Source organism: Oncorhynchus clarkii, chromosome 5, assembly GCF_045791955.1.
Source record: "Oncorhynchus clarkii lewisi isolate Uvic-CL-2024 chromosome 5, UVic_Ocla_1.0, whole genome shotgun sequence".
NCBI classification, from domain to species: Eukaryota; Metazoa; Chordata; class Actinopteri; order Salmoniformes; family Salmonidae; genus Oncorhynchus; species Oncorhynchus clarkii.
Window position 1 is genome coordinate 56425893 of NC_092151.1, and position 27885 is coordinate 56453777.

A 27885-nucleotide genomic window follows, 5' to 3' on the forward strand; every position below is an offset into this window, starting at 1 on the left:
GGCAGGGGGGCCTCTGGCTGGTTGATTTTGACGCCCTCTAGCCAGGGTGCAGGCACTTTTCCCAGGACTGGCCACAGGAATGGATACCCCTCCCCCATCCCCTATGGTGAACTCTGGGTGAGCTGACCGTACTTGCTGAAAACTTGGTTCCCCTGCAGACCAGGTGTGGGTGTGTGGGTAGGAGTATGCCTGTGTTCATACCCCCTGATGTTGTTGATGACAACAAAACCCTGTGTACTCAAGTTTCAGTTCATTCAGCTTTTTTCTGATCTCTACCAACAACACTCAATTCACTTTGGTGGCCTGGATAAGTGTAGTTACAGTGTAGTAGTTTTGTTAACTTCCTTCATGTTTATGTACCTGTTGAAATTTCCTGGCAGCAATCGTGTCCCCATCAATCAACAATGGAACAGAGCTGTTTGTCCCCAAGCATTCCCAGATGACACATTAGCTAACATGGTGTTCTCTGCCCTTATTTGCACAGACACACTCTCTTCCGTACACAAACACATATTTACCACGGGTACATGCACAAACACACACACTGGGGGGGGGGGTATAGGTCACTGTGTGTGTGCGTGTTTGTGTGTGGTACTGCCTGCTCCATGCCCCAATTAAACGGGAGTGAAAGAGGGGAGGGTCAAACTCACACCGAAACATTTAGAGTTTGATAAAAGTCCAGCTACCACTACAAAGCCTGAGGTTTAAGACTGTGCCATGAATTATTCAGCACTGTCATTTATACAGTAGATCACTGTTTCAAGCTTACAGCTGGAAACCGTCAGCGCGGACTTCACCCGGGCGCGAACATGGTCGCAAGTCAGCAGGCCTTACCACTAGCCGTGTGTGTGTGTGTGTGTGTGTGTGTGTGTGTGTGTGTGTGTGTGTGTGTGTGTGTGTGTGTGTGTGTGTGTGTGTGTGTGTGTGTGTGTGTGTGTGTGTGTGTGTGTGTGTGTGTGTGTGTGTGTGTGTGTGTGTGTGTGTGTGTGTGTAAATATAGTGCCACATTTGACAACTGCCTGCTTGCCTGACGGTTGTCGTCGTTGGTGTTAGCCAATAATACTGCTGTCTGTGCATCACTGTCCCGTGGGCTCCAGAGTTTCCAGCCAGACTGGTATTTGTACAGTGGAGTCGCCAGGGGTTTTGCTCTGATATTTAAAGCATGGCCTTTCATGGCCTCCCATTAGTGGTGGAGGAGGTCTGCTTATAGGTTCATATTTTTGGAACTTCATATTCTGTAAATGGCACTTTTTACGTTACCCAAAGACCGCTTCAAAGTTAGTATCCAAATGATATCTTCATCCACAAGGATTCTTATTTTATCATCTTGAACTCTGAAAGCCCTTGCTTATTTTATCGCCCTGTTTTCCCGTGAAATCTTTTCTCACCAATTTAAACAAACGTGGTGTGCGTGTCGAGGACTTGTACTCTAGGTTCAAGAAATGTGCAGAAGCTCAGGGGGTATCTATGTATGTTCAAGGCCCCTCAAGTGCTCCTGTGTACGAGATGTTCTCACAAAATAACACAAACAAAAGAAAGACTTCAGAAGAGTGGTGGACCCTGAGAGCATTGAAGTGTTTATCTCCCCAGAAAGATATTTCCTGAGATGCCCGAATATTAAATAAAATACAGCAGATCATATATATATCAACATGACCTTTCTCTTTAGGCTCCTCATTGTGGAAAGTGTTCAGTAAAACTGTTGCAGAAATAATTTCCCAATATCCCTGTATGATTTGGCTCCAGTGTCCAGTGTCCACCTGCATTATCAGTGAGGAATTGGTATGATATTGCATGGAGGTTGTTACTCATTATAAAACAGGTTGTTTGGATCCTGGATGCTGATTGGTTGATATGCTGGAGTTGTGGGTCAACAACTCCTGCAAAATACCATGACGCGTTTAATGTTTCTCTCCGCAACTTCGTAAACTTAATTTCCTTTGGGAAAAGAGCATCTACACATTTACATGCTATTATCTGGTTTGCAACAGTTGGGGGTTGTATATACATACCTGTCTACCTCTAAGGCCTGTGCAACAATGTATCATTTTACAAGTGCGATCTCTCCCATGCCAAAGAGGAGGAAAACACTGGCTGTTACCAAACAGTGCCAGGACCATGGACAGTTCTGCCACACGTGTGCCATCAACGAAAACGTCACTATTAACATCACCTACTAGCTTGGTTAGGTCAAACTCGCCAACTATAATAGTTGTTGCCTATGTAGGCCTATTGGATATTTATTAAATCATTATTTATTGAAGTCAACATCGAATCATTAGAACAATTCGAATGAAACGATAATTTGTGGTTTCTCAGGCATTATTGCTTAATTAACTGTCACTGCAGACATCTTTGTAACCTGACATTTTAGCTGCTCACCTACTAACCTCTGGATCGGCTATTCCCAATCTGGGGTACGCCAAATACAATGTTAAAACATTTTCAAACAGTCCATTTAGCTTTTCCAACGGGGCTATACATTTGGGTGATGTTTTTTTTTCTCGACTGTGTAGCCTTGTTTCACTGCCAAAAAATAAAATTAAACCATCTAGTGTTCAGCGAAATAACAACACAATGTCAAATACAGGTAGCCTAGTCAAATAAATAACATCTAATTACATTAACCGTTAGTCTCTCGCGGGAATTCCACTAACGGTCCGTATGTAGCCAAACATAGCTGCTGCTCATTCCGTTTGCTCGAAAATGGATAAATGTTTTTAAAAAAGTAAGGCCCGCATCCATAGAGACACATACCAGCTCTACTGGTAGTACTGCTACTACCAGCAGTACTACACCTGCACCTGTCGACAACACAAGTTGTTCTGCTTCCACAAGCACATCCAATGCTAGCATCAGTAATTCTACATTTGCTGCTAGCTCTAGCTAGCATGGACACTGACAGTTGTGAATCTGATGCAGCCAAAGAGCTACTGCCCCCTTACTCTGGAAAGCACCGAAAACCAGACAGGGACGTTGGATCATCGAAGAGGCGCAAATATGATGAGAACAACATTGATTTGTGGCTCAATTATATTGGGAGTAGTGCCTTTCCTCAGCCACCGTGTGTTATATGTGCAAAAGTACTATCTCACAACTCAATGAAAGTTTACTCTTGTGCAGACATTTAGAAACAAAACATGCCAATTTGAAAAATAAGCTACAGGACTTTTTTGAGCGAGAATTATGACGACTTTTAAAAGTAAGACATATAAAAGCAACATATACCATTAATAAGAAGGAGCTAGAAGTGTCTTATATGGTGAGCTACCGAGTGGCTAGGACAGGCAAGCCCCATACTATTGTGGAGGACTTATTATTATTCCTGCTGCCACAGATATGGCTGGGACAATGCTGGGGGAAAAGGCCCAAAAAACTATACAGACAATGTCTTCATCAAACAACACTGTTTCACGACGCATCAGTGACACGGCAGGAGATGTTTTGAAACAATTACTGCTTCGCATACAAGCCAGTGAATTCTATGTGTTACAGCTGGATGAGTCCACAGACGTGGCGGGCCTGGCACAGCTCCTGGTATATGTCAATTACGTTTATGGGGGGTCAATTAAGGAAGACATCCTCTTCTGGAAACCAGGACAACTGGAGAGGATATTTTTAAAGTACTGGACAGCTTTGTGACATCAAATGGACTTTGGTAGTTAAGATGTACTTGGTATCTGTACTGATGGCGCAAAAGCCGTGACAGGGAGACATAGTGGAGTGGTAACACGTGTGCAAGCAGTTTCTTCCAACGCCACCTGGGTACACTGCAGCATCCACCGAGAGGCTCTTGCTGCCAAGGGAATGCCTGACAGCTTGAAAGACGTTTTGGACACTACAGTGAAAATTGGTAACTTTGTTAAAGTATTATGCAATGATATGGGCAGCCACCATGTAACGCTTTTACAACACATAAATGCTCTGGTTATGTAGGGGCAAAGTATTGACACGTTTTTTTAAATTGAGAGACGATCTTAAAGTTTTCCTTACTGACCACTTTCACTTGTCTGATCGCTTGCATGATGACGAGTTTCTCACACGACTGGCCTATCTGGGTGATGTTTTTTTGTTGCCTGAATGATCTGAATCTAGGATTACAGGGACTCTCCGCAACTATATTCAATGTGGGGGACAAAATTGAGGTTATGATTAAGAAGTTGGAGCTCTTCTCTGTCTGCATTAACAAGGACAACACACAGGTCTTTCGATCATTGTATGATTGTATTTTTTTGTGTGCAAATTAACTCAAGCTTACAGACAATGCCAAATGTGATATAGCGAAAGCACCTGAGTGAGTTGGGTGCGCAATTACACAGGTACTTTCCAAAAATAGACGACACAAACAACTGGATTATATGAAAGATGGCAAAATAAAGAGCAAAATTATTGATTATTATTATATTATTATTTGTGCCCTGGTCCTATAAGAGCTCTTGTCACTAGTCGGGTTGTGACAAAAATACTTGTTCTTATATTTAATAAATTTATTGTGTGTGTGTGTGTGTGTGTGTGTGTGGCAGGTTTACAATGATGGCAAGAAACAACATTTGAGAGTGCACTGACCCTGGTGCTAGAGGGGGTACAGCTGGAGGTTGAATGTTTGAAGGGGTACGGGACCATAAAAAGTTTGGGAACCACTGCTCTGGATGAAAGGAGTCGGCATTCTCTTTAATGTTACTAGCTGACTTTTTTTGCTCTGTGTATTAGTCCGACGTTAGTCCTTACGTGCCCCCTATATATTCAGTAAATTATCTCGCCAACGATGGCTTTGATAACCGATGCAATACATGTTGCCACTTCACTTTTTAGTCATTGCGTGGCTCATTGTCAGGAAATTAGAATGGTGTCATTTGGGTGTTGTTGCTGTCACTTCTGGCATAGATGAATGGAGGTTGAATGCATACAGTAGGAATATGCATTCTTATGCATTCATGGGAACATTACTTACATCCGGCTCATTGTCAACCCTCCCTCCCAAAAGCCTGGGACGAATGAGAGAGCCAAGCCACAGGGTCAGTAACTTAAGCCCAATATCACACACACACACATATATCTATTTTTCTCCATTTAATGCCTATCTATGACAAGCTACCAAGAAAAGGGATAAGAATAGCCCATATTAATATATGTAACCTTAGAAATCAAAGTTCATTGGTCACGTACACAGTTTAGCAGATATTATAGCGGGGGCAGCCAAATGCTTGAGTTACTAGCTCCTAACCTTTTACTGCAGTAAAAGGGTCACACAGAGGGTTTCTTGGTAGTCTTGAACAAATCTACTTTAAAACAAAAGTATACACCTCACATGCATGGTTATGGTCTTTAAATAAAAGACACCTGTACCATGTCAGATATAGAGTTGAAATGTATTCAATTTTGAGTTTGCATCCCAATATTACACTTTATATACATAACAGAATACTAAAATATAACAAAACGCTTTGATATAAAAACACTGGATTTTCGGCATTTGAGAAAAGTAACAATGTCTATGAATTATGAAAAATATTCACAAGAACACAACAACCCTCCGCAATGACTGGTCTGGCTAGTTTCCTAACTTCTCTTCACAGTTTTTCAGTGCAAACAGCATGTTAGCTAGTGTAACTCCTGGGCCTTGTAGCATGGCTAGCGTACCCTTCTTGAGGCTCAATTGGATTTCTACTGCCTTTAACCTTAGTGGATTCAAGAGTGTCAGAGTCATCTATCTATATATCATCACCTAATGAGCATATTAATGCTAATGCTAATCAGTGCTAACGCTAATTCGCTAGTTGTTTCCTTCAAGCTAATCCACATATACGCCCCGGCCGGGCAGACATATGTGGATGCCTAATGTTGAATTTACTCCTTGTGTTAATCACTTGCGCGTCTAGATCCATTCTACTTTAATTTTTTTACTGGATTTAGCCAATGCATTAATAGCAAACCTGTTTTCATACAAGCTAAATAGCCGCTGCACAAGAGCTACCGCTAAATGCCTAATATACAAAATGTAATGAGGCATTTAGATTATTTCAGTTAAAGTCACTTTTCTTTCAAGTTGTTGTCAAGCTGTTGTTTCAGACAATATTGTTTTGCCTTTGTAAGTTCAGTTAAACTAAAGTTGGGTTTTCCCAGGACGAGTAAAAAGGCATGTCTCCCCTGGTAAATTCTTCAGTGAGCGAAGAGGTGCAAAATGTTTACACCTGGGCAGCTGGTGGGGGGTGTGGGGGTGGGGGGGGGGGGGGGGGTGCCAGAGAGGTCAGAGTAAGGGCTCAGGGAGAAGGAGGTTAGAAGGGGGGGTGTGTTGTGTGAACGGTTGTGTTGGCCTCTTCCAGGGCAGAGGTGTGAAAATCCCTTAGACTAAATGATGGTGAATAAACTTGTAAAAGTGTGAGAAATGCTGGTCTGTCTTGATGGGAGTTGCAGACTCTTCTGTTGAAAAACCTTATGCTGCCTTCTGAGAGACTTGTTGTGTGTGGTGGTACGGGGTGCCCAATTGAATGGTGATGCTAATTTTGCAATGATAATGGTGCTTATCTTCTGTAAGTGCAATGAATAATGAATTAATATACTTAACTTGGGTTTCCCTGTCCTATTTATATAGCTAAGCAATTCACATTTTACTCTCTCTTCCTTATTCATGAGTTATGTTGCTTAAAGTAGCTGTGATACACCACAGACACTGGTTGGTTTGACATATTTTGCTCTTTTCAAAACAATCTAGTGTGTCCCAGATTCCCTTCGCCTGGTCTTTCTCATAGGTCTCCAAGCTAATGTGTCTTTAATGGATTGATAATTAGCATTTATCACTGTCTCCTTTTATAGGCTACTAAGAGCAAACAATCCAGGACGTAGAATGAAGTCATTGCCCCCATCATGTGACCATTATCAATATCAGAACAGAATGTGTGCAAGTCAAACAATCTCAACCTCCTCTCCCTTCATTTGTCATTAGATAACCACTACACATGTTGGCCTCCCTGAAAGATCACAATGCACACCCATATGCAGTAGGAAACAGAATTAGATGTGGCGTGCCTTTGTAGTGAACAAGGATTGTTCCTCTGTTGCAAGGTAAAGTGCTTTGAGACCCAGCGAAATGTGTTACATCTATGTAATCAACTACTTTTTTTCTCATCATTCATAAGACTAGATTGAAATGGTTCTCTGAAATGCTTTTGAATGAAGAAGACCTCAATTAGCTATCGGACAGGGTAGTGTTTTGGTGCGATAATTCTCCACCTGAATCATCCATTTACAGGAGTTCAAAGGTCACCTATCACTTCCTCACCTTTGGCCCTTAATTAGTGCAGAAGCGTCAGAAGCCGTGGTCACACCTTACATTAACATGTGGTTGACGTCATCCGATTAAGATGTGATCGAGATTCGTTGCGTCACACATGTTAATAAAATGTCTCTTATCCGCCCACTGCGTCTGCATTGTGACCAGATTCCCCGGTCCCACCCTGTATGCAAATTATCCAACCTGCTTTATGACACAAGCTGTCTAAGTCAGCAGAAAACAGCACACTTTCATAGTCAATAGTTGTATGCTCTCATCATTACAGCCTAATTTTGTTATGGAATTATTTAAAACTGGGCATAATACTGTCCCGATAACCTCAACCAGTCCACATTAATATTCCCGAGAACCTCTCCCAAAACCACACAAAGGAGCTGAGCATCTGGATGTGTGTACACAATACAATTCATGCACAGAATAAGTACAAATGACACGTAGGTCCTAATGCCCAGAGTAGAAACAGAAACAGGTTAAGTTACAGAGTAGGCTACAGATTATTGTTCTTAGTCACAACTGAAGCTGCTGTTTTAAAGGGAATAAAAATGCACACAGTAACCCATCCATAACCTTGATGAGAAGGACGTCTCACTGGACTGCACGTCTGGCATTCAAAGAGCAAGAAGAAAATAAAGAGAAAGAAAGAAAGGGAGAGCAGTGTTGGTTGAGGAAAAAGAGAGGAGGCAGGATAGGGAGAATAATGTGGAGGGAAAGGGCAAGAGAGGGTGAAAGGGGATTGCCGGAAAGAGGTAGAGTGTGTGTGTGTGTGTGTGTGTATTCACTCATGTGTTCCGTCAGTGATGAAGTGTAAAGGAGGACACCCCTCTCAGGGGCAGGCAGTGTGACTCATCTACTCTTTGCAGAGAGCCAGGGTGAAAAAGAGCAGAGGGGTAGAGCAATTGTATAGGGGAGAGAAGGGGAGGAGAGGAAGAGTGAACTGTGCACAACCCAACTGTAGCCAACAATACTAGTCATTATGGAGTGCAGGCCCAGTTTAAAGGTCTCCCATTGGAATAATGAGTCAGTACCTACCCACAGTTGCCCATTCCATAGAGCACAAGATGTCATGATCCCTCTGGATCTTTTTTGTGTGTTTAGTTTTGCCTACTGCACTCCTAACTCTTAACTCTGTCTGTTAGATATTTAACAAAGAACATTATGCAAATCTGCAATATTTACTTCCGAGTGTGTTTATTCTAACAAGGGTTAGAATATTGTTTAGAATAAAGACACTTTGGTGTATATTCCGCCGTATGCAGTCGTCCTATTCTGCTGAGGCATTCTTCTCTTACAATGGATGCATTTTTGATTCATGCAACTTGACGCAGTCACTTTGTGTGTGGAATGAGGCAGGACTTTGCTTCTTGCATCGCCCTAGCTGTGGGGTTTAAGTGCCTTTCTCAAGGGCACAGTGGCACAGCAGTGGATTGTACCTGAAATCATGAACCAGCAGCCCTCTGGTTAAAGCTGGTTTATTATTCATATCACATAATATACGGGGAGTATGCAGCGCAACAAAATCCTTACTTGCAGGATCACCTCTGGACACTGCAACAGCAATTGAAAAGTCATTAAAGATGCAGTCTTGTTAGAATAAACACACTCGGAAGTATGTATTGCAGATGTGCATAATGTTCTTTGTTAAATATCTAACAGACAGCGATAGAGTTAAGCACAACAAATGAGTTACTTGTACTAATTGGATTCGTAACATATAATACAAATTGCAACCCACCCCTTAAAAAAACGACGTAACTCATACAAATTGGATGATGTAGTACACACAAAACGAGGAGTAAACACAAACTCTCAAATCAAACTTTATTGGTCACATGCGCCGAATACAACAAGTGTAGACTTTACCATGAAATGCTTACTTACAAGCCCTTAAACAGCAATGCAGTTCAAGAAGAATTAAGAAAATATTTAGCTTAGTGATGAGCTTCGTGGGCACTATGGTGTTGAACGCTGAGCTGTAGTCAATGAACAGCATTCTCACATACAGTAGGTGTTCCTTTTGTCCAGGTGAGAAATGGCAGTGTGGAGTGCGATTGAGAACATATTCTAGTTTGTTCCAGTTTGTGCTAGCAAAACAGTCCTGTAGTGTACCATCCACATCATCTAACCACTTCTGTATTGAGCGAGTCACTGGTACTTCCTGCTTTAGTTTTTGCTTGTAAGTAGGAATCAGGAGGATAGAATTATGGTCAGATTTGCCAAATGGAGGGCAGAGGAGAGCTTTGTATGCATCTCTGTGTGTGGAGTAAAGGTGGTCTAGGATTTTTTTCTCTCTGGTTGCACATGTGACATGCTGGTAAAAATGTGGTAAAACAGATTGAAGTTTGCCTGCATTAAAATCCCCGGCCACTAGGAGCGCCGCTTCTGGGTGAGCATTTTCTTCTTTGGTTATGGCCTTATAGAGTTGGTTGAGAGCGGTCTTAGTGCCAGCTTCGTTCTGTGGTGGTAAATAGACGGCTACGAATAATATAGATGAGAACTCTCTTCGTAGATAGTGTGGTCATCTGCTTATCATAAGGTACTCTACCTCAGGTGAGCAAAACCTTGAGACTTCTTCAATATTAGACATCGCGCACCAGCTGTTATTGACAAATAGACACACACTCCCACCCCTCGTCTTACCAGAGGTAGCGTCTCTGTTCTGCGGGTCATGGAAAATCCCGCTAGCTCTATATTGTCTGCATCGTTGTTCAGCCACGTCTCTGTGAAACATAAGATGTTACAGTTTCTGATGTCCCGTTGGTAGGATAATCTTAATCGTAGGTCATGAATTTTATTTTCCAATGATTGCACATTAGCAAGAAGAACGGATGGCAGTGGGAGTTTACCCGCTTGCCTGTGGATTCTCAGAAGGCTGCCCGATCTGCGGCCCCTTTTCCTGTGTCTTTTCTTCACGCAAAGGCGTGGATCTGGGCCTGTTCCAGTGAAAGCAGGATAACATTCTCGTTGGACTCGTAAAGGAAAATGTTTCTTCCAGTCTGCGGTGAGTAATCGCTGTTCTGATGTCCAGACGTTCTTTCCTGTCATAAGACGGCAACAAGCAACATTATGTACACGATAAGATACAAAAATAAGTTACACAAAAAAACTAACAAAATAGCACGATTGGTTGGGAGAATGTAAAACGTCAGCCATGTTCTTCGGCACCATTTGTAAAATGGTGCGCATCCCTTTCAAAACTACTGGCTGAAATTATGAAAAAGTTATAGAGCTTCACTTTAAGTGAATAAAAGAGTAAAAAACAATAGCTCAATGGGAAAAAAAAGAGGATACAAATGTAGCAAAAATATAATAGAAGAATACAAAATAATTTAAGTAGGATATGGGTATTTGTGTGTGTGGTCTTTCACATGTGATATGATAAACTCACTTCTACACACAGACACACACACACATATTATGCAATTCTTAAAATGCATTGGATAGGCAGAGGTCTGTTGCCAGGGTAACAACTCTAAGCTGCCCAGAACACACTCTCTCTCTCTGGTATAGTGAAGGGGTGATTAAAGCCACTGACTGAATTCAAATTGCAGCCAGGTCTCCCATTCATATGGGAGACATATGAACCGGTTGACTTATAGGTTAACACTGGCTGCTCATCCATACTGACCACAGATCAACCTTACCCCCAGGGGCCCAGCAGGTCACAGAAGTCAATGGTCGTTTGAACTGACTGTAGGAGTAAGAGTCATGCATGGCCTGGAGGTACTTGGCATCCGGACTCTCTTGCACTATTTTTCTACCATTCTCTCATTTTTGTCTCTGTCTCTCCCCTGCTTTCTGCATCTCCCTCACCATCTTACTCAATATGTATCTCTCTCTGCCCCAGGTGTGACTCTTTCTCTCTCGTTCACACACACACACACACACACCCACCTCCTCTTCTCTGAGTATGACAGTGAGCGCATAATGACGTCAGCAGCTCCGACCCAAAGTCCCTCTCTGATGTCATCAATGTTGGACAGAAGCGTTATCTGCATCCTCATGTATCGACACACACACACACACACACACACACACACACTCCGTCCAGCTCACTTACCAGCCACCATCAGTACTGTATTTCCTTGGGGAGCGGGGAGGTGGCCTAACTGCTTTAATACAAAAAAAACTCAACACTGTGCTGACATTGTATGTTGCAGCATTTTGTGTAATGCTCTTGAACCCATAAATGCGAGTTTCATGGTATGAATGCGAGTTTCATGAAAAGGTTAACGTCTCATTTTAGTTGTATTTTCAGAGAAACCATTTCATGGAAAATGCCACTAGCAAACACTTTTTTTTACAGACTGGTAGAATTCCATTAGGCATAACAGGAAACATAAATCTATTGATAAACTGTTCATAATTTCACTGTAACAAAATATATAATAATAATTTAAAAAATAATAATTTCATTGTAACTAGCATTTATGATGAAAGAATGAGCCCAACATGAAAAAGTGCCATCTGAAACAGATATCAGATAATATGTAGAAGGAACGGTGAGCTACAACACAATAATACTATGGCTCCCTCCTGGTCAGCTGGGATCTTTAAGGCTTTCTCTTAGTTGAATCACTGTACACTCGAGTCTGAAAAGACGTCAGCGGCTGTGAGTAAATTACTATCGGCAAAATTGTGGCCCCGAATCACCGATTCTACAACTGTATTGGAGCTCGGGATCTGTTATACCCCCGTGTTGTGGGCACGGAGTGATTCAACAGCAATAAAACAGACACAGTGGACATTTGAGTGTTTCTTCAGGCTTGAGAGGAGGCACTGAGGCAGTGATATTGACTTGTAATGATCTGAGGGAGTGGGACTGTATTGACATGGGCTAGTAATAGAAGTTGATCACTTAAGATGGGGAGATGGGGAGGGAGGGGGAGAGAGAGAGGGAGGGCTGTGGAGGAAAAAGGTTGAAGAGTGTCTTTTCTGCCGCTCTGAACTGGTGGAAGGGAGAGCGAGAGAGGGCGAGAGAGGGCGAGAGAGGGCGAGGGAGAGAGCGAGGGAGAGCGAGAGCGAGGGAGAGCGAGGGCGAGGGAGAGCGAGAGCGAGGGAGAGCGAGAGCGAGGGAGAGCGAGAGCGAGGGAGAGCGAGAGAGAGAGCGAGGGAGAGGGAGCGAGGGAGAGAGAGGGAGAGAGCGAGGGAGAGCGGGCGAGGGAGAGCGGGCGAGCGGGCGAGGGAGAGGGAGAGCGGACGAGGGAGAGCGGACGAGGGAGAGCGGGCGAGGGAGAGCGGGCGGGGGCGAGGGAGAGGGAGAGCGGGAGAGGGCGAGGGAGAGGGAGAGCGGGAGAGGGAGAGCGGGAGAGGGAGAGCGGGAGAGGGAGAGCGGGAGAGGGAGAGCGGGCGAGGGAGAGCGGGCGAGGGAGAGCGGGCGAGGGAGAGCGGGAGAGGGAGAGGGAGAGCGAGAGAGCGGGAGAGCGAGGGAGAGGGAGAGGGCGAGGGCGAGGGCGAGCGAGAGGGAGAGGGAGAGGGCGAGGGAGAGAGGGCGAGCGAGAGGGCGAGGGCGAGCGAGGGAGGGCGAGGGAAGAGCGAAACTGAGCCAAATTGGAAGTAACCCTTAAATAACAATATTCTTGAAGAGGTACTTGGAGACCACTCAATCAATCAAATGTATTTATAAAGCCCTTCTTACATCAGCCGATGTCACAAAGTGCTGTGATATTTACTACTACTCAAATGTACTACTACTGTAAAACATATTTGCCACTGCATTTTAAACAAATAGGCGAATAGTTGAAATTGGCATTATTTAGGAGACCCTCCAAAAGTTTGACTTCTGTTGCATTTAGGGGAGCTAATGTCTCATTCAGGGGAGCTGAGCCCCCCCTGGCTCCCTTGTAATTTGCACCATGGTCTGAAGACTACACTTTCTCTGCACACTTTGAGTTGAGATTGTTCATTTAATATAAATTGTTAATTTAACATAGCCCTTACATTTCCAAAAGATTTTTGATTGAAATGAAGCTCTCACACATAGAAGAAGAAAAAAGACCTTCTATCCACTTTCTGATTCTGTCAGACCAAGACAGTGTGATTTCCAGCATACAGACCATGGAAATCCCCTCAGGCTCAAGGTGCAAGGTGTTTATTTGAAAAGAAGGGCGAGTAGAACTGGACAGATGTTTAGCTCCACGGTTTGAGTCAAAAAGGGAGAGTTACTTAAAGTCCCAATGCCATTTTCTGGAATCCCCCCAATCTTACTATAAGAATGACCACGAGATGATGCTTGATGGGTGCGAAAACAGAGCAAGGGACTTCTATTGTGTGGTGATAATATTCTAAAGATGCTATCACTGGAGTAGCAGTTAGCATTAGTAAAGGACTAGAGCAGGCTCGTTTTACGAGTCGGCCAACGGCCAGGAGGATAGAGGTTATAGGTTAGGTGGACCAGTAGCCAGGTTCAAGCCCCGGACATTACAATCATCCTATTTACACACACACGCTCCATGACTTCTGCAGCTGGACTATTATTGCACAATCTATTGCAAATGTGTGTGGTCAGTGTAACTCCGTACAGAACTGTGTGTGTCTGTGTGTAGAAGTGAGTTTTCATCATATCACACGTGAAAGACCACACACACACATACACACCAGCCTCGACTCTGCCTCAGTAGGGCTTTCCCTCTCTCTCTCTACCGGTGGTTGTTGTTCTTAGGCTAGAGCTGCTGTATGCTGAGACCGTGCGCGTTTTCTTCCTCCCTTATCGCTCATGTTGCATTCCTATTTCCACACGGGCATTCGGCTGACATTGTCACCCTAGCCACGGTTCTCGTGAGCTGTCCCCAGGGAGCCTTGAGGTTAGAGCATTGGGACAGTAACTGAAAGATTGTTCGAATCACAGAGCCCACAAGGTGAAAAATCTGTCCCTGTGCCCTGGAGCAAGGCACTTAACCCCAATTGCTCCAGGGGTGCGGTACAATGGTGACCCTGGCTGTTACCCTACTCCCTGGGGGTGTCTCAGGGGTACAGTACAGTAACTCAGTACAGAACTGTTTTTACAGTACAGTAACTCAGTACAGAGCTGTTTTTACAGTACAGTATCTCAGTACAGAGCTGTTTTTACAGTACAGTAACTCAGTACAGAGCTGTTTTTACAGTACAGTAACTCAGTACAGAACTGTTTTACAGTACAGTAACTCAGTACATAACTGTTTTTACAGTACAGTAACTCAGTACATAACTGTTTTTACAGTACAGTAACTCAGTACAGAACTGTTTTTATTGCACGGTAATTCCTGATTTCTTGTACAGTATCTTGTATATCTTGGCGTGTGTGTAGTTGTGTATTTTTTTCTCATTGATTGTTGCGTGTTCATAATGGCCATATTGTTTAATATATATACAGTATGCACAGTATGCCTATATGTGTCTTCATTAATATACGTTCCCTCCATCAGGTGCAGTCAGGATCCATATCAGCGTTGCACAGGTCGTGTTTACCTGTAAACCTCTGGCCTGGCGGAAGGTGACACAGGCTACGTCGGAGAGCCAGAGAGCACGCGGGACAGCATGATGAGCAACGACAGAGAAAGGCATGATCAGAGTGAGTGTCCCCCCCTCTGATTTATGTCAGCCATTGAGGAGATGAAGACAGCTGAGACTTGTTTGTTTTAGTCATTGGTTTGGACCGTGCACAACCTGTACACTGTACAAGCTGTCAAGCTAATTAGCAGCTGTGATCCCTGGGTATACATTGGATTTGGACTGATAGATTGCTAATGTGTGGGTGAATGATTCGCATGCTCTCTTTGGGTGCAGGGTTGTAAGTGCTAATTGTAAGGACAGAACACAACTTATTTCGGTTGACCTCTGCTGCTGTTAATGCACGAATCGAATGTTTCTTCTACATTTCTGTTGTAGTGCAGGTGTCACTTGTGCAGCAGTAATTGTACACGGTAGAAAGCTCCAAAGATTGTTCATTGCTTTATCTCAGCACTATACTGAGTGAAATACTGCGCCGGTAAGCAGGACAGTGTTAGCAGATGGCTGAGAACACAAGCAGAATCACACAATGGTTTCAACAGTGATAATACAATGGTAGTAGGCATAGCCTGTGCCTGTGTGTCATCCTCACACCCCAGCACGCCTGTGTACGTCAAAGAGAATAATTAGCGGGGGTGGGAGTGTGAAGAGGGGTGTCTATAATCTCAAAAGTTATACAGCCCCCAGAGGGCGCTTTGCGCGTGGGAGAACGAGAGAGAGAGTGTGTGTGTGTGTGTGTGTGTGTGTGTGTGTGTGTGGTTGACTACAGCTGCACCATAGAGGAAGATTCTAGCGTGGTCTGTGAATGACGCTGTGAGTGGGCAGGCAGGAGTGGGCTTTGCCTGCTGGCTCATCTCTGAATATGATCTCAAATGTGATGATATTTCACCCGGACAAAAAAGAGAGAGGGATTCCATGAGGCTTTCTATTGTGACTCAACTTGAGGTCGACCGATGTGGATTATTTACTGTGAGAAAAGGTTACCTTTCGAAGGTCAATGTTGTTCTTTCTGTCTGGTTTACTCACAATGATGCTGGCAAAGCAACCCCCACACACCATGCCTGAACATGCATACACCTGCAAACATAGCAGAACAGATACCCCTTTGCAAAACCGTATCGACAAGTGCCCTAATTTAATCAAATGAACGAGTAAGAAAGAATCATTGTTGAATAGAAGTGAAATGGTGTCAAATATGGTTTTGTTGATTTTAATCCATTCAAATGTAGGCCTACATTCTCACAGCATGATATGAGTATTCTGTCTGACTCAGAAACGCAGCCAACTAGCCAGCAGCCAGTCTGTTGAACTGGGCCTGAGGTCTTATCTTATCAGCTTGTTGACTTTTACAAACACAAGCCTCCCTTCTGAGGAACAAACTGTGGCATACACAATCCTGATTCCTGACATCTTTACTGTAACATTCAGAGGGACGGACATTTCCTATTTTCCTCAGGAACCTATCACGTCCACATCGGCAATGCCCATTTGAAGGACAGGATATGCTCCATTCACTTCAACTGTGTAATTCAGGGAATGAATGAATGGGAAATTGAATGTACCTCTTTCAAAAACATAGTTAACCCTTCTGCAAAATACAGATAATGAACCACAATTCATGTTGTATTCAGTCGAAATACATTTCCTGAATTGTTGCGTCGAGAACTATGCCTAAGCCTGGATAAAGGCTTGAGTCTGAATGAATGACAGCCAATGCTGTAGCCCTTGTGATAAGACTAAGACCGTAGACAAGGAAGAGATACTGAACTGGTAGTGTCCCATTTATTGTCAGTAGACCCTGGGCCATCTAGTACTGTACTGTATGTCCGTCTCAAGGTCTGCTGCATGGAGTCAGTGCTGGAGGCGGGGTGGCTGGGTGCCCAGCCGTGGTGCGTCGACTCTGGGATTGGAGACGTCAGTGGCTGCCTTGACTGGTCTGTGTCATCTCTGCATGCACAAGGGGTCTAGAGCACAACCCATCCACGCTGGCTCCCTGCTATGTTCCAGCCAAACCACGGACAGGCCAAGCCAGGCATACAGTGCGTGTCTGGCTCTGTATACATATTTGTGTGTGTGTGTGTGTACACGTGCACACAGACATGCACATACAGTATGCACTCGCATACACAGACGGACAGGCAGGCTGGCAGGCGCGCGCACACATCGTGTGAGCATTACAATTATTGCGGACATTGTACGTCATGGCCGTACTGTTAAGATTGCAACACAGTGCTTAGTGTCATTATTGGAAATGCACTAATTAACCTGATTGCCCAAACGGTTGTCCAAGGTTGAAGGAAGCGCCACACCAGGCTTGCCTCATTTCTCCACTGTCTTGTTCTTGCAATTGACTTTAGCGAAATGTTTATTGGCAGTCGTAAGCTACGCGTGGTGTTCAGATGCAGTTATTTGCTGTGTGTGTGTGTGTCGGCCCATGTTTGTCAGTGACCGCATCAGAATACTGGAAACCACGTGGCTCCACACATGCAGGACTTCCCACTTCCTGGTCTAATTTCCTCCTCTCTCCTTATATGGTTGCACCGGTCTCTGGGTCACACACTTCTACTGACAGAGTCGCAGCAGAGTGGAGGGAATGTGGTTTGTCATTCTCTCTTTTGCTCTCTCTCTCTCTCTCTCTCATTCATGCACACACGCACACACACACACACACACACATACCGAACACACACTCGCACACACACACACCGCACACACACGGTTATCACAGCCAGCCTCTCTGCAGCTGTTGGCACTACTTGGCAGAGTTATCGCTGTGTAGCCTTCTGCCCCCCCTCGCCCACACCCACCCATGTGTCGCCAGCTAATTGTCCTTGGTTCCTAAAAATGTCCTGGTAGGTTTTAATGGTTAGGAATTAGGGTCACCGTAACATTCATTTGTTCTGTTTTCTGGGTGTTTTATCTAATATATTATTCTGTGAACAATGAATCGATTTATAACAAGCAATTGACATGGAAAAAATATCTAGTTTGTGCCACATTTTAAATGGCTACTGAACAGATTCACAGTTGTGAGCTGTTTCTATATGCAGCCGTTAGTGTTTTGTCTGGCCGGGTCCCAAATGGCACCCTAGTCCCTATATGAGCCCTGGTCAAGGATTGCATACACAATCCTAATTGCACATTGGTTTATAAAACATTTTGTTGCAAGGCTTGTGTTACAGCTGTATAACACACAGCGAGTATTGAGCCACTGTTTTGACACGAAAAGCTGTTTGCACATTGTTTGACCATCAGGAGCAATACAAGTGTGTGTCGTGCAAGCACCTCCCTCTTGTTCCGTTACGAGTGCAGCTTGTTTGAATAGACCATGCGTCGTGGTGGTTCTGCCGGGAGCTTGCTCATTAAATCTCTGTGGCAAAATCCCCAACCCTGCTCCACATCACCACTGTGCTTAACAATCATCCTTCCTCCTTCTTTCTCCCCTCATCACCTCATCCCCCCCCCCCCCCCCCCCCCTCCATGTGTGGGCGAGAGCGGTAGCCAGTGTTAACCAGTAAGCGGATGCTTCCGATAGGTTCTGTGCTTTGTTTCCGCTGCTGTGGAGGACAGAAGGGACTCAGCGAGTCTACCCCAATCTCCACTCCAGTCGCCTCCTTGACATTTTCACTGCCATTATATGTCTCTAGTCCACAGATGGTCATGCAAGGTTTGAAGAGCCAATTCGCTACCTAATGAAGTTCTTAGGTCACCCAAGTAATGTACAGCCAAAGCACACGGATAGTAACTAGAATGCATCCAATATCCGACGAGAACAATGTATGTTATTCTCCTAATCAATGGGAATAGCGAACATAGGAAACAGACAAAAAACATGTTTTGAGGTTTTCAATGCAACTATGTGATTAGACGTTCTCAGGTAAGGATACTAACTAACATTGTGTCTCTTTTGAATGATTCTCCCTGGGACAGAATGATAAGTTGTTGATGTTGACACGTGTGTGGGTGCTGTTATGTATTTGTACAGTAAAATGTGTATAAAACGTGAGCATTAGTTTTGCAGATACGGCAAGCGCTTTCACCTTTTATTGAAAAAATGTTTTTAACCTTTATTTAACTAGGCAAGTCAGTTAAGAACAAATTCTTATTTACAATGACGGCCTACCCCAGCCAAACCCGGACAATGCTGGGCCAATATGCGCCGCCCTATGGGATTCCCAATCAAGGCCGGTTGTGATACAGCCTGGAATCGAACCAGGGACTGTAGTGACGCCTCTAGCACTGAGATGCAGTACCTTAGACCGCTGCGCCCCTCGGGAGCCTGAGTGGAATCTGACGACTTCCTCCAAATAAATATAGATGAACTATAGTGAAGACAATTTCCGGTTGTTGCTTTGCTTTCATATTTTAGGACTATTCCCCTTTGGAGAAAAAAACAGTCAAGAATTAAAACTTTGCATTGGGAGAAATACCTGGGCCTGGTTTCCCAAAAGCATCTTAAGGCTCAAGTCATTGTAAGAACATTCGTAGGAGCATTGTTTAATCTCTGGGCCCATATCCACAAAGCTTCTTAGAGTAGGAAATTGGAATAGATGCATTTTCCTCCGACTCTTTAGTCATAAGAGTCAGACCTAGTCAACAGATATTTAGGACACCTCATGAGCTGTCCTAACCATTGAAGAGTTACCAGAAGGTATCCTGATAATAGGGAAATGCAGCGAGTCAGTGGTTCCTGCGCCATATGCAGTTGCTTTGGAGTTGTTCAAAGACTGTTTTGATATTACTATATGATAATAAATAGTCTAGACCTATCTCTAGCAGTTTTGAAAACGATTTCACATGATAGGTCAAATAACCTACGGTCCATCATGTTATTTCAAGTTAACCCTTAGTGTTGCAAAGCTACCAATAATTGACCAAAATTATCATAATCTTCAGTAATTTTGGTAATTAATACTTTAATAACTTTTATAAAATGCATTCATATATAGTGAACATTTTTTTTTATATCTGTATCCATGATGTCCAACAGTTTCTAGTAGATAGACCATACAGTTCAAGAGAAAATAGCGTAATTAATGAAAAAAGCATGTAATCAACAATGCCGTTTATTTTTTTTATTATCTCTGCCACTTGTCCATCTATTGACTTTTTTCACAACTGCCACCAGTTTGACCGGGGGCCAGAGATAATTACAGACACCTGTGATAATCTGAAGTACCTTAAAAAGGCCACTAGGTGTCTTGTGATAGATTACATGAAAGATACCAAAATTGTGGTAGTTTACTGGTAAACTTAGAACGGTTCCAGTAATATACCCTCACTTTGCAACCCTAAGCGCAATATCACGTTGTTTAAAAAATATGCTAAAATTGGGCATGCCTGTAAGTTGGGCAATTGTAGGCATCTAGGGCCTATGTTAACTTTGTGTTTGATGCCAACTGTACCAAAGCGATGTGGAGTTGTTAAACGGGAGTGACGAGTGTGTTGATATAACAGTATAATTATCAAAATCCCGCTTTTAACAACCATCAGAATTGCTTTTAGAAAAAAGGGTTATGCATGCCAATATATTAGCCAAGAATTAAGAGTAGGCAAAGTGATCGTGTCAGGCCAAAATTATATCAAACATTTTATCATTGCAACATTTGAAGCTGGCGATGCTTCATTGCAATTGCTTAGTCCCCATAATTTGCAACATTGTCAATAGGCGCCATCTGCATAACTTGTGGTACCTCAAGCTGTCATGATTACCAGCTGAGATAAACTTTCATGAGTGGATTTTACTGGCTCAGACTTTGTTGTCTTGAAACAGGTTTTAACAGGATTCTTATGACCTTTTTAAATATGCTTTGTGGATACGGGCCCTGAGCTGTTTCCCAACACATAAGGTTACTTGTGTAACCCCGTATCTCTGATATTATGAGTGAGACATCTCACAATTTACCAGAATCTCTATGTCGGAGACAGACAGGTCGAGTGGCAAATGAGGAAGCCCCTCCCCTCATACTAAACAGCCACTTTCCTGCCCTCTGATCATTCTTGAGCATGCTGAACTTCCTCACACGCTTGTGAGCATTTTTTACATTTTTAGTAGCTGAAAAACCTGCGCTTGGCGGCATAAACTTGATGGCACACCTGTGAACAGTTTAACAGGAAACAGATCAAGTCAGGCTGAGGAGAGCTACAGGTAACTGCCAAAATAATGGAAACACTTGAGGAAATGAGGGATACAGTTTATTGAAAGCAGGTGCTTCCACACAGGTGTGGTTTGCGAGTTATTTAAAACAATTAACATCCCATCATGCTTAGGGTCATATATAATAATGCTGGGCAGACCATTATTTTGGTTACCATGGCTAAGCCCCCATAGGATGACAATGTCCACATCCACAGGGCACGGGTGATCACTGAATGGTTTCATGACCATGAAACGATGTAAACCATATGCAATGGCCGTCTTAGTCACCAGATCTCAACCAAATTTAACAATCAACGTTCTTGCTCGTTGTGGCCCATCTCCCTGTTAATTAAGACACTTTATGTTGATGTTTACTTTATTTTGGCAGTTACATGTAGGTTGTATAGAAAGTCTTTGGAGGTGTTTATTGAACAACAGTGAAACACAGTTCTTCCTTTTTAAATTTACGGACAGGTATTTTCCATTTGGGATCATATTTCTCATATCTGGAAAAATGCTGGGCATGCAGGACCCATCTACTCTTGGAAAGAAGCTGGACTCGTACACCATCACTGTTCTGGACAGGCTTTTTGTCCACGGCCTCATCGTCCTCCCCTTCTTTTACCTCTCTAACTCTAACTCAGAAGAACGAGAAAGATCAGAGGGCGGGCAATTGGCTCTTTAGTATGAGGGGAGGGGCTCCTTCATTCGTCACTGTCTCCGACAGGCATGTATGATTTGGTTCTTCAAGCTAATTCTGGTGAATCCCACTTGTGAGATATCGAAACAAATAATGAAGAGAACCATTGTTACTAAAGCTGCACTTGGGGGGGGGGGGGGGGGTACAACTCAATATCAGGAAGGTGTTCTTAATGTTTTGTACAATCAGTGTATAATATTCAGGTAAGATGTGATGCCTTTCTTTCGATCCTATCAGTAGCCTATCGACACATTATTCAATGACGCTCTTAGCGAAAGTTCTTTCTGTGTGGTGTTCTGGGAAACACGGTGTATTGTTAAAACACTCATCAGCCTAAATTCCACCGCTATCGGGAGGCCGGGCCCATGTCATTATTTCCCTCAGAATCCCATGTCGACCGATGACTCAGGAAACAGGTTCATAGACAGACGGCCATTGTATCTTCTCTGTTCAAGAAATGCAAAGATGCACACACAGAAAAGAAAGCTGTTGAGTGGAGAGAAAGTGTCTGGTAGAGGAAGTGTACCATCACTGGTAAAGGGCAGGAGAGGAACAGAGGCCAAACGTCTCCCTTTCCCACAGTGTCGGTTGTAGAACCATAAGCATGAGGGAACGCGGCATTCCCCTCTTTGTGCAAGAGAATACCACGCAGGCTTATCCTATCTCATTCAACCAGTGTTCGGTGCTCTGTCAAAATACGCTCTTCTATTTGAACGCTGTGTTTGATCTATGACAGATGCCAGCATTGTAATGCTGAAAACAAGGTGCTAGCTGGTAAATGGAAGAACTTCCCTTTTTCTGTTGCTTTTGTCTGTCTGTTTTTTTTACAGGAGCTGTTTGAGACATAGAAATAGAAAGGAAGGACGGTGTGAGGGTTGTGACCTTTGTCGTTCTCATGCAACATGCGTCGGCGTGCCTAGCTTTGTGAGTGTGCCTGTGTTAGCCTAGCTTTCCTATATGTGTGTGTTTGTGCTAATGTCAACAGTGTTACTCTTTATGCAAGTTTCTGCTGAATTGGGAAATGTAGCCGTAGCATCGTAGGTCCATCAAATTGAAGTGAGCAAACAGAGTAATGACCAGCATGCATTGAACACGCAGTAACACTTTATCTTGGTGGTCCATCTGAAGATGCTCTACAAGACTATCAGTATCATTTCAACTATCTATCTACTAACCCTAGCTTTAACCCTAACTCTTATCCTAACCCTAAGCTTAACCCTTACCCTAACCTTAATCATTACCCTTATCCTTACCCTAAACTTAACCCTTACCCTAACCCTAACCTTAATCATTACCCTTATCCTAACCCTAAACTTAACCCTTACCCTAACCTTAATCATTACCCTTATTCTAACCCTAAACTTAACCCTTACCCTAACCTTAATCATTACCCTTATTCTAACCCTAACTGTGACCTTAGCGAGCAGTTTCTTATCAACACATATGTTGTTGATAGAATGACAAATCCAGATTATCCAAATAAAGTACACACACCTGACTCTACAGAATACCGTGCTTTCAGAAGGTATTCACACCCCTTGACTTTTTCCTGTTGTTACAGCCTCAATATAAAATGGATTACATTTTGGGTCACTGGCGTAATACAATACTCCATAATGTCAAACTGAAATTATGTTTTTCATTTATATTTTTTACAAATGAATAAAAAATGAAAAGCTGAAATGTCTTTAGTCAATAAGGTTCAACCCGTTTGTTCAACAGTAAAACATTGCTTTACAAGTCACATAATAAGTTGCATGGACTCATTGTGTGCAAAAATAGTGTTTAACAGGATTTTTGAATGACTACCTCATCTCTGTACCCCACACATACAATTATCAGTCAAGCAGTGAATTTCAAACACAGATTCAACCACAAAGACCAGGGAGGTTTCCCAATACTTCTCAAATAAGTGCACCTATTGGTAGATGGGTAAAAATCCCAAGAGTGTGCAAATCTGTCATCAAGGCAAAGGGTGGCTACTTTGAATAATCTGAAACACTTTTTGGGTTACTACATGATTCCTTGTGTGTTATTTCATAGTTTTCATGTCTTCACTATTATTCTACATTGTAGAAAATAGTAAAAATAAAGGAAATGAGTAAGTGTGTCCAAACTTTTGACTGGTACTGTACTTTCGAGTATAATATGCACGTTTCTCGACTCACACCCTGACTTTGAGAAGGGATTGCGTGACGATAATTCTAGCAACCACGTGACGCAGCATGACAACGTGAATGGACTGGTCGACAGGAATCCCATTGGAAAATGAATGGAAACTATATTTTTCTTTCCCTAACATCTCTGGACTGGCACAGGAGAGTTTAACAGAGTTTCGGAGGTGAGCAGGACGATTATGAGATGGAGGTACGTCAGGATGCCACCGGGCTGCAAACAAAGTCGGGAGAAGAAGAATATTGTCGCAGCAATGTGTAGGATGGGGATTCCAAGATGTGGGAAGTGTGCAGGAGAGCATGGGATAAAGGTTTGTGTAGTTTCGATGGACAAAGTTGTGTGTGTCAACTATAAGGGTGCCCATGTTGCTGGGGATCAGAAGTGTCCGGTGCGATAGAGGCAGGTTGAGGTGGCTAGAGTCCCGAAGGTGTCGTATGCTGAGGCAGTGAAGAAAGTAGAGGAGGATGGGTCAAGGGAGAAGGATTCTGAGTGGATCCCTGTGAATAGAGCCAGCACAGAGGGATAGGCCAGAGAGTGATATATACTTCACTAGGGTTTATACCGTACCGCAGAAATAGAACGCAAATCACAGAAAATAGATGTTGTGGTGGCAGCTACAAAGAAGTATTTGGGGATAGGAGATTTGACTTCGGAAGAGTTACAGTGTGTGTTGAGTGGTAGTGTCCCGTCAGCTCAGGCTGTTGGCCTGGGGTAGGATCAGACGGGTAGGATCAGATAGGGTTAAAGTTGTATAATAAGGTGATGAGTTTTAATGAGTATAGGGTTAGTTGGTAGAGTGATTAAAGTATACACTACATGGACCGCCGAGTGATGAAGCTTCCATGGCCAAGCAGCCGCACACAAGCCTAAGATCACCATGTGCAATGCCAAACATCGGCTGAAGTGGTGTAAAGCTCGCCGCCATTGGACTCTGGAGCAGTGGAAACGTGTTCCCTGGATTGATGAATCACGCTTCACCATCTGGCAGTCCCCGACAAATCTGGGTTTGGCGGATGCTAGGAGGACACTACCTGCCTGTATGCATAGTGCCAACTGTAAAGTTTGGTGGAGGAGGAATAATGGTCTGGGGCTGTTTTTCATGGTTCAGGCTAGGCCCCTTAGTTCCAGTGAAGGGAAATCTTAAAGCTACAGCATACAATGACAATCTAGATGATTCTGTGCTTCCCATTTTGTGGCAACAGTTTGAGGAAGGCCCTTTGCTGTTTCAGCATGACAATGCCCCCGTGCACAAAGTGAGGTCCATACAGAAATGGTTTCTCGAGATCGGTGTGGAAGAGCTTGACTAACCTGCACAGAGCCTGGACCTCAACCCTATCGAACAGCTTTGGGATGATTTGGAACGCCGACTGCGAGCCAGGCCTAAATGCCCAACTTCAATGCCTGACCTCACTAATGCTCTTGTCGCTGAATGGAAGCAAGTCCCCGCAGCAATGTTCCAACGTCTAGTGGGAAGCCTTCCCAGAAGAGTGGAGGCTGCTGTGGCAGCAAAAGGGGGACTAACTCCATATAAATCCCCAGGATTTTGGAATGAGTTGTTCGACGAGCAGGTTTCCACGTACTTGTGTTCATGTAGAGTATATATTTTTTTAAATATATTTTCCTTTATTATTTTCCCCTGCCACTCCTCCCCTAATTGGATTAAACTAATGGACAACAATAGTTAGGCTTCTACTTCCAGTTTATACATATTGTATACATTTTATGGACAGTATATTTTATCTTAGTTATATATATTTTTTTTTGTCCCAGCCTCCAGCTACCCACAACCCCTCCCATCTATCATCTATCTATGATTTTCACTGTGCTGTGATGTTTCACAAAAGTTTTGAACCTTTCTATTCTCATATTTTCTAGAGATTGTAAATTAAAGATACACATTTTTGCTAAGAGTATTATTATATTTTTGATTGATTCACCCAGCAGTGCTATTTGCAGAGTTAGCTCCAAGTAAATTTTGCAATTTTTCGACCAAAACAAGTGATCTAATGATCGTCTTTTTGCAGGAAAATCTGCAGAGCTGGGACATTAGAGTTACAGGGTATGTTAAGTGGTGGTGTCACATCCTTTTAGGCTGTTGGCCTGAGGTACACTGTAGGACTAGATAGATTTTAATAGCGGAGTAGGGATGCTTCACCGTAGGGATGGTGCCAGGTTCCCTCCAGGCCAAAGAGCTCAATTTTGGTTTCATCACAGAGAATCTTGTTTCTCATGATCTGAGGGTCTTTAGGTGCCTTTTGGCAAACTCGAGCTCTAGGAAGGGTCTTGGTGGTTCTAAACTTATTCCATTTAAGAATGATGGCGACCACTGTGTCCTTGGAACTTCAATGCTGCAGAAATGTTTTGGTACCCTTCCCCATATCTGTGCCTCGACACAATCCTGTCTCAGAGCTTTCTAATTCCTTCGACCTCATGGCTTGGTTTTTGTCAATTGTGGGACCTTATATAGACAGATGTGTGCCTTTCCAAATCATGTCCAATCAATTGAATTTACCATAGGTGGACACCAATCAAGTTGTAGAAACATCTCAAGGATGATCAATGGAAACAGGATGCACCTGAGCTCAATTTCAAGTCTCATTGCAAAGGGTATAATTCTGTAAATAAGGTATTTCAGTTTTGTATTTTTTAATACATTTGCAAAAATGTTTTCGCTTTGTCATTATGGGGTATTGTGTGTAGATTGCTGAGAAAAAATAAATGTAATCCACTTTAGAACAAGGCTGTAATATAACCAAACGTGGAAAAAGTAAAGGCGTCTGAATATTTTCCGACGGCACTGTACACAAAGGTAAATATTTGTCATGCCACATCTTAGCGGGATCAAATGGTGACAGGGATCTCAGCAGGGTCAGTCAGCCAGGGTGAACCAGTCTGTGACGGAGCTGAGGTGAATTTTTTTTCAGATACAACACTTTATTCTCGCTGTGCAGCAAACACTGTATAAGCCATAAGCTTTTTAAGGCAGTCTGACAACCTCCAAAGTTGATTTCCAAACTGTATCAAGGGTTGAACGAGTCTTTTACCAATGACACTAAACATGTAAAACAAAAATGTAAGGAAGACCTAGTAGAAGCTATTGATGATGATGAATGGATACAGATATGATTGAATACCCGGTCATGTTCATATAATCTCAGAAATAAATTAATGCAGTTTAAACACTTCTTAAGGCTAGTGGGCACTATTTTCACGTCCGGATGAAAAGTGTGCCCAAAGTAAACTGACTGCTACTCAGGCCCAGAAGCTAGGATATGCATATAATTAGATAGGTCGATTTGGATAGAAAACACTCTAAAGTTTCGAAAACTGTTTGAATAATGTCTGTGAGTATAAGAGAACTAATTTGGCAGGCGAAACCCCGAGCACAATCCATCCAGGGAAATTATTTTTGGAGATCAATCTGTTTTCCATTGGTTTTCTGTGGTAAGCCAGTTTTAATAGAAATATGCTTGCAGTTCCTATAGCTTCCACTAGATGTCAAAAGTCTTTAGAAATGGTTGATGTTTTACTTTAGATAAATGAAGAAGTACGGCTTTTCAGAACGAGGGTCCAGCCGAGTGGACTCTACTGTTTTGATGCGCGCTCCAGGTCACACGCTTCACGTTGTTTTTATCCGGTATTGAACACAGTTTATCCCGTCTTAAATTTTATTGATTTTTTACATTTTAAAATACCTAAAGTTGGATTAGGAAAGTTGTTTGAAATGTTTGGACAGCGTTTACAGGTAACTTATTAGATAATTTGTAGTCATGCTGGGCGAGTTGGAACCGGTATTTTTCTGAATCAAACGCGCCAAATAAATTGAAATTTTGGAGATATAACGACAGAATTAATCGAACAAAAAGGACCATTTGTGATGTTTAGAGGACATATTGGAGTGCCAACAGAATAAGTTCTTCAAAGGTAAGGCATGAATTATATTGTTATTTCTGAGTTTTGTGTCGTGCCTGGCAGGTTGAAATGTGATTGTCATGTGTTTGTTTGATGGGGTGCTGTCCCCAGATAATCGCATGGTTTGCTTTCACCGTAAAGCCTTTTTGAAATCTGACACGGTGGCTAGATGAACAAGAAGTT

General features: G+C 43.1%; 1 long non-coding RNA gene across 2 annotated transcripts in view; it reads left to right on the plus strand.

The window, feature by feature from the left end:
• LOC139410107 (uncharacterized) overlaps positions 1–27885 on the plus strand; it is a 120335-nt gene that overhangs the window by 45040 nt on the left and 47410 nt on the right. For both annotated transcript variants that reach the window (XR_011634449.1, XR_011634450.1), the window contains one exon: positions 14692–14837. This is a non-coding gene — a long non-coding RNA (uncharacterized lncRNA). The remainder of the gene's footprint in view (positions 1–14691; positions 14838–27885) is intronic.